General features: G+C 47.8%; 1 non-coding gene across 1 annotated transcript; it reads right to left on the bottom strand.

Moving 5' to 3' along the window:
• Positions 1-2896: 2896 nt before the first annotated feature.
• Trnaa-agc lies at positions 2897-2969 on the bottom strand. Its single transcript has one exon. It is a non-coding gene; the product is annotated as a tRNA-Ala (tRNA).
• Positions 2970-6296: the final 3327 nt, after the last annotated feature.

The raw sequence follows: 6296 nt of genomic DNA, 5'->3' as shown, positions 1-6296 counted from the left end.
ACCCTACCCTTCCCTCCTCTCCTCTCCCCTCCCCTCCCCTACCCTACGCTACCCTCCTCTCCCCTACCCTACCCTACCCTACCCTACCCTACCCTACCCTACCCTACCCTACGCTACACTCTCCTCCCCTCCCCCCCCCTCCCCTCCCCTCCCCTCCCCTACCCTCCCTACCCTTCCCTCCCTTCCCCTACCCTACCCTACCCTTCCCTCCCTTCCCCTACCCTACCCTACCCTTCCCTACCCTACCCTGCCTCTCGTAACCTCCAACACACTCTCTAGACTCCAGTCACCCTTGCACCCTTATAGGAAGTAGGTCACACTGGGGACAAGTTGGTCAAAGGTCGCGAGGTCAGGAAGTCGAGGGTGAAGGTTAGGTTAACGAGCGTACTAAGATAAGTAAAAAAAAAAAAATGATAATAATAATTAGAAGAAGAAAATACTTAAAAAATAGGTAAATATAAGTAAAAATTAATAAAGGTTGAAATTCATGTCACAGGTTTGGTTATTTCGTTAAGGTCTGGGGGGGGTTTTCATGTGCAATAACGGTTAATGGTTATGTAGATTTTTTTTTTTTTTTTTTTTTTTTTTTTTTTTTTTTTTTTTTCTTTTTTTTTTTGTATTCGACAGATTCAAGTAGATGGGGAAATAGGTAGGTAGATGGGTAAAGATAAGGAAAGCGAGAGAAAGAGAAAGGGAAAGAGAGAGAGGGAGAGAGGCGCAAAGACACGAGGCAGGAACAGAGACAGAGACAGAAACAGAGAGAAAGAGAGAGATGGGGGAGAGAGGGAGAGTGAGAAAGAAAAAGAGAGAATTAACGGTCTTACGTCTCTCCTCTCTTCATCACCTCTCACCCTCCCCACCTCCCTCCATCCTCCCCCCCCTCCCTTTTTACTCCCTCCAGCCATCAAGGCGCAGTTTACCTTATTTTATACATAAGGAAACAACCTTATGGTAATAATCCATCTATTATTCCTTTTTACTCTAAATGAGTCTAAAAATAATGCCTTTCACTTTTTCGTTGCGTGTTGCTGCTTGCATGACTGTTGCGATTGCCATGCACGTCTGGTTGATTTAAACCGAGTGCGTTAGGACTGGATTTCGAAAGTGTGTTTGGGACAAGTTACGCGCTATTCTGATGTGTGTGTGTGTGTGTGTGTGTGTGTGTGTGTGTGTGTGTGTGTGTGTGTGTGTGTGTGTGTGTGTGTGTGTGTGTGTGTGTGTGTGTGTGTGTTTTTGTCTTTGTTTCATTTAATTGAAGAACAATCCAAGAAGTTAAAACACAAAATATCTTTGAATATCAGAATCCCAGATTTATATAATCATGGACGATTAAAAAGGGTAAATAGCCATATACTTCACAAGATGGAGAAAAGAAATTGAGGGTGAAAAGGGGGGCAAAAAAAGGACGAAGAATTTAGAATGAAAAAAGGAAGAAAGAAAGAAAAAAGCGAGACAAAGAAAATAAAAGTAAATAAAAAATAAGGTAATGGAATCATGTATACGTGAATAATATTAATAAAATTCTACGAAGAGGAGCAAAACCAGTCAAAAAGACGGCAAATGCAGTAAATTACAACAAATAAAAATACTCGTAGTCGACAATAACCCTCATTTGACATAAGAAAACGTAGTAAGAACAAACAGTAAACACCAAATCATAATACTGATACAATTAACCCTAAACCCACATACTGAAATCCCCACAGACACGTAAGACTATTTAAAAACCGCAAATATTTGGAAACTTCAGGTAGCAACGTTCACCAAACTCGACAAAGTGAAACGTTTTTTTTTCCGCGCAAACGAATCTAGATACGATGAAGTTCCTTGTTCCCTTGGGCAAGGAATTTACCCTCGATTGCCTACCTAACCACTGGGTGGGCAAGCCAGCCCAAGTCAGTGCCGGTCCCAAGCCCGGGTAAATACAGAGGGTTGGCGTAAGGAAGGGCATCCGGCCATAAAAGATATCTGCCAGAACCATGATCATTGCGACCCCATATAAGAATGGGATAAAGCAAAGAAGAAGAAGTTTGAAGGAAGCCGCGTGTGTTGGTAGCGTTGCCCTCAACAGACACGGTCAATCATTTCCATTTCGTAACAGTTGGAGGGGATGTGATAGTGATAATGATAATGATGATGATGCTAATGATTATGACGATGATAATGATAATGATGATTATGATAAAGATGATTATGATGATAATGATAGTAATAATAATGGTATTAAGAGACGGTCAACCACATCCACTTCGTAACAGTTGGAGGGGGGAGATAGTGATGATGATGATGATGATGATGATGATGATACTAATAATAAGAGGTCAACCACAGCCATTTTCTAACAGTTGGGGGTTGATAATTATAATAATAATAATTATGAAGATGATGCTGACGATGCGATGACGATGATAGCAATAATGATGATATTAGGAGACGGAGACTCCTTGTCACGGGGGATGTAGCTCAAGTGGTAGAGCGCTCGCTTAGCATGTGAGAGGTACGGGGATCGATAACACGCATCTCCATTATCTCCATTATCACCATCATAACTGTGCAAGCACGGAGTGAAAGGGAGAGACAAAAAAAAAGTTATGTTATATGCCTTTTTAATTACCATTTCTCATTTTTCCAATGTTTCACCATAACCATTATTCTTACTCTATTATAACCACTGCTCTTTTATTATGATCCATCTTCAATTAATATCATGATTACCCTTACTATTTCTATTATCATCACTAACATCAATATCCGCTGAAATTTATAAGGTAAAAAAGCAAGACAAATAGATATTATATTTGCAGATGCGAGGTATCTTGCAAGAAATAAGAGTAGATTACATTTGCAGATGCGGGGTATCTTGCAAGAAATAAAAGTAAAAAGAAAAGATTATCTTTGGAGATGCGGGGTATCGATCCCCGTACCTCTCACATGCTAAGCGAGCGCTCTACCACTTGAGCTACATCCCCTCTGCCTAAACCAAAGTGGTTGGCCGTGTCTATTGTGGGCGACGCTGCCAACACACGCGGCGCCTCGCGAACGTTTGCGCGGGGAAATCGTCTCTGTAGTTTGGTGAGCGTTGTTGCTGGAAGTTTGACGTTATTTGCGGTTTTAGAAGTGGTTTATTGTTTATTGGGATTACAGTATATTTCATGGGAGGCTTATGTTGTTTTGTCTCCGTTACTGCAAACCTGTTCACGGATCTACATCACATCGTTCCTCTCACATGCTAAGCGAGCGCTCTACCGCTTGAGCTACATCCCCTGTGACAAGGAGTCTCCGTCACCTAATATCATCATTATTGCTATCATCGTCATCGGATCGTCAGCATCATCTTCATAATTATTATTATTATAATCATCATCCCCTAACTGTTAGAAAATGGATCTGGTTGACCTCTTAAAACCATCGTTAACAACAATAATTAATTATAGGTGTAGAGATGACAATTATGATAATAACAGTAATAATAATGAAAATAAAAAAAATATATTAATGAGACTGATGACAATAATAATAATGATTATAATGGTAATGATAACAATATTAATTATTATAATAATAATTATCATTATAATGACTAATGACATAAACAACAAAAGCAATAAGAAATCACTATTATCATTTTTTTTTTTAATAATAATAACAATAATAATAATAATAATAACCATAGTTGTTATTACCACTAGCACTAGCACTATCTCTATCATCATAATCATCAATGTTGTTATTATTAGTAATAGTAGTAGTAACTGCATTAATATCATTACTATTATTATTATTATTATTATTATTATTATTATTATTATTATTATTATTATTATTATTATCATTATTATTATTATTATTATTAATGGTGATAATGATGGTGATAGTATTAACAAGAATAAGAACAACGACAACAGCAATAATAATGATAATAATAATATGATGATGATAATTATAATAATGATAATGATAATGGAAACTAAAGAGAATGAAAAAAGGAGAAAAAAAGAAGAAAAAAAAACAAAAGTAATTATAACAACAATAATTTTAAAAATGAAATATACACAGAACTTAGAATAGAATTATAATACACCATTTTTAAAGCTTAAACATAGAGAAAAGAAGAAATGCAAAAGTTGAAAGTCAAACCCTGCAACATGACCCTCTCAAGATGCAACAGAGAAGCAACATGGAGGCAAGTGTACGAAAACCGAGTCCACGAGTGTCGAGGGCAATGCAAGGGGAAAATGTGAGAGGTGGGGGGAGGGGGAGGGGGGAAGTATGGGGGCATTGTTCGGGGGAGGGGTGTGTTTGGGGAAGGGGTGGGGGAGGAGGGTGTGTTTGGGGAAGGGGGGGAGGGGTGGGTTGGGGAAGGGGGGGGGGAGAAGGGGTGGTTGGGGGGAAAGGGTGGGGGAGGAGGGTTTGGGTTTGGGGAAGGGGGGGGGGAGGAGGGTTGTGTTGGGGAAGGGGGGTGGAGGAGGGGTGTGTTTGGGGAAGGGGTGGGGGAGGAGGGGTGGGTTTGGGGAAGGGGGGGGGAGGGGGGTTTTGGTTGGGGGAAAGGGGTGGGGGAGGAGGTTTGGTTGGGGAAAAGGGTGGGGAGGAGAGTTTTGTGGGGGAAGGGGGGGGAGGGGGGGTGTGTTGGGGAAGGGTGGGGGAGGAGGGGTGTGTTTTGGGGGAAAGGGTGGGGGGGAGGGGGGGTGTTGGGGAAGGGGAGGGAGGAGGGGTTTTGGGTTTGGGGGGGGTTGGGGGGGGGGGGGGTGTTTGGGGGGAAAGGGGGGGGAGGAGGGGGGTGTTTTTTTGGGGAATGGGGTGGGGGAGGAGGGGTGTGTTTGGGGAAAGGGGTTGGGGGAGGAGGGGTGTGTTTGGGGAATGGGTGGGGGAGGAGGGGTGTGTTGGGGGAAAGGGGGGGGGAGGAGGGGGGGTTGGGGAAGGGTGGGGGAGGGGGGTGTGTTTGGGGAAGGGTTGGGGGAGGAGGGGTGTGTCGGGGGAAGGGGTGGGGGAGGAGGGGTGTGTTTTGGGGGAATGGGTGGGGGGAGGAGGGGTGTGTTGGGGAAGGGTTGGGGGGGGGAGGGGGGGGGTCGGGGGAAAGGGGTTGGGGGGGGAGGGGGGTGTTGGGGAAGGGTGGTGGAGGAGGGATGTGTTTGGGGAAGGGGGGGGGAGGAGGGGGGTTTTTGGGGAATGGGTGGGGGGGGGGGGGGTGTGTTGGGGAAGGGTGGGGAGGAGGGGGGTTGGGGAATGGGGGGGGGAGGAGGGGGTGTTTTGGGGAAGGGTGGGGGAGGGGGGTGTTGGGGAATGGGGGGGGGAGGAGGGGTGTGTTGGGGAAAAGGGTGGGGGGGGAGGGGTGTCTATGGGGAAAGGGTGGGGGAGGAGGGGGGGGTGGGAAGGGTTGGGGGGGGAGGGGTGTTTGGGTTTGGGGAAGGGGGGGGGGAGGGGGGGTGTGTTGGGGAAGGGTTTGGGGGGGGAGGGGGGTTTTGGGTTGGGAAGGGTGGGGGGGGAGGGGGTGTTTGGGGAATGGGTGGGGGGGGAGGGTGTGTTTTGGGGAATGGGTGGGGGAGGAGGGGGGGGTTGGGGAAGGGTGGGGGAGGAGGGGTGTGTTGGGGAAGGGTTGGGGGAGGAGGGGGTGTTGGGGGAATGGGTGGGGGAGGAGGGGGTGTTTGGGGAATGGGTGGGGGAGGAGGGGTGTTTTGGGGGAAATGGGGGGGGGGGGGGGGGGTTTTGTTGGGGGTGGGGGGGGAGGAGGGGGTGTTGGGGAAGGGTTTGGGGGGGGAGGGGTGGTTTGGGGAAAGGGTGGGGGGGAGGGGTTTGGGGGAAGGGTGGGGGAGGAGGGGGTTTGTGTTGGGGGAATGGGTGGGGGAGGAGGGGTGTGTTTGGGGAATGGGTGGGGGAGGGGAGGGGTGGGTTGGGGGAAATTTGGGGGGGAGGGGTGTGTTGGGGAAGGGTGGGGGAGGGGGTTTTTGGGGGAAAGGGTGGGGGGGGGAGGGGTGTGTTGGGGAAAAGGGGGGGGGGAGGGGGGGGGTTGTTTGGGGGAAGGGTTGGGGGGGGAGGGGGGGGGTTGGGGAAGGGGGGGGGGAGGAGGTGTGTTTGGGGAATGGGGGGGGGAGGGGGGGTGTGTTGGGGAAGGGTGGGGGAGGAGGGGTGTGTGTTGGGGAAGGGTTGGGGGGAGGAGGGGTGTGTTGGGGAATGGGTGGGGGAGGAGGGGTGTGTTGGGGAAGGGTTGGGGGAGGAGGGGTGTGTCGGGGAATGGGTGGGGGAGGAGGGGTTTGTTGGGGAAGGGTTGGGGGGGAGGAGGGGTGTGTTGGGGAATGGGG

Source organism: Penaeus monodon, chromosome 7 (assembly GCF_015228065.2).
Source record: "Penaeus monodon isolate SGIC_2016 chromosome 7, NSTDA_Pmon_1, whole genome shotgun sequence".
NCBI classification, from domain to species: domain Eukaryota; kingdom Metazoa; phylum Arthropoda; class Malacostraca; order Decapoda; family Penaeidae; genus Penaeus; species Penaeus monodon.
This window is presented reverse-complemented; position numbering and strand designations above follow the sequence as displayed.